Source organism: Euphorbia lathyris, chromosome 1 (assembly GCF_963576675.1).
Source record: "Euphorbia lathyris chromosome 1, ddEupLath1.1, whole genome shotgun sequence".
Taxonomy (NCBI): domain Eukaryota; kingdom Viridiplantae; phylum Streptophyta; class Magnoliopsida; order Malpighiales; family Euphorbiaceae; genus Euphorbia; species Euphorbia lathyris.
The window spans coordinates 2,218,396-2,220,037 of record NC_088910.1 but is presented as its reverse complement, the minus strand read 5'-3'; positions in this window follow the sequence as shown (position 1 = coordinate 2,220,037).

Below are 1,642 nucleotides of genomic sequence, written 5' to 3'. Positions count from 1 at the left end.
GTCCGTATATGACATATATATATATACACACACACAAATAAGGAATGCATTTGCTATCTAGCTAATCACACTATTTTGTATACAGAGAATCGAACGATGTACAAAAAAAAGGATCCAATGAAAATCTAAAGGTCATTGAGCAAAATCGTCATCCTTACATGTAATTGGTTGTGAGCCTTTCGCACGGATTAATGACATGGAAAGATATGTGATCATCTTTGAAGTTTGTGCCGATGATTGTTGATCTCATGCATATGTATAAAAAATGATCTCATGCATTTTGTTGTTGTTTCGCTGGTGATCACCAGCAGATTGGGTTCGGCTACAATTCCACTAACGATCCGCAACGGAACTCATTCTACTGGTAAATCATTGTTTTCTAGTAGTGGAAGTGGAAGCTTGAAACGCTGCGTAACTGCGTTTTGGATGTGGCTTTTTAAATGAAAAAAGTTGTGTATTGTTTAGACACTTATAGGTGTGTAATTGCGCAATTTCATGTTTCTGTTATTGAAATGTTACCGCTAATATTCTATTTATAAATTTTATAACGACTTTAATTTGGATTTATGTTATTTTTATTCCTCTTTGATATATACTTTTATAAAAAGTTTTGTTAAATTTTGATAAGCAATTTATTTAAAGTAAAATTACATAACATATTAGTTAAAAAATCGATAGTATGGTAAGACGATTATTTCCTAAAATTTTATTAGCCTTTAAATTTACTTAAAATGACATTATACCCTCATAAATTTTGCTTGAATTGATATATTAGCTCCTCGAAGTGGTTTAAATGACTTATTGATCCTTTTACTTGTTTAAAGTGATATGTGTTTTAACTTGTCCAAACCTGTCATGTCGTTATTTTGCTACGTGTATTTAAAAAACTAATAAAATATTTTAAATGAATTCATGAGACTAATGAAATATTTTTAAAGTTTAGAGAGTTGATTAATTTTTCCGATCAAGTTCTAAATTTGATCCTATTATTGGTCAGTATATGTGTATGTCTCTTTTGTCAAACAAATTCTTTTGTACTTTTCGTTTTATTGATCGATAAACGAACTTAATTGCTCAACATGTTGCTAGAGCTTTTAGGTTCTATGCTAATCCAACTATGTGGTTCAACACTCCTATGTTTGTTAGGCTCCCTTTTGTTTAATGTTTAAATTAAAATATTAAACACTTATTTAATTTAGATATGTTTGATTTATTTATCAATTATTTAAATTATACAATTAAGTTTAAAATTACTTTTTTTTTACAGTGGAAGAGCTAGGCCCATAGAACAAAGAAAACGAAATAGAAAAAGAAAAACTGCAGTCGAATCCTACGAATAGAGCTAGTTCCGCTCATGTCGGCTTGAAAAAGATCAAGGAGGTCTACAGACGGCCTACCACACTCGTGATGTCCCAAAGGAAGAGTTCATGCGAAATTCACCATCCAATCAGATGTCCTATTACCCTCTCAGAATGTATGAGTCACACTAATGATCCAATTAAGTCTTAAAAGCTTCCTACATCCCTCAATCAGCCAGAAATATATGCGTACGGTCGGGCACTGGTCTAACACTAAGCGAACCACAACTAATGAATCCACCTCCACAATTACCTGTCTAAAGCCCTTCTTCCACACCATATTC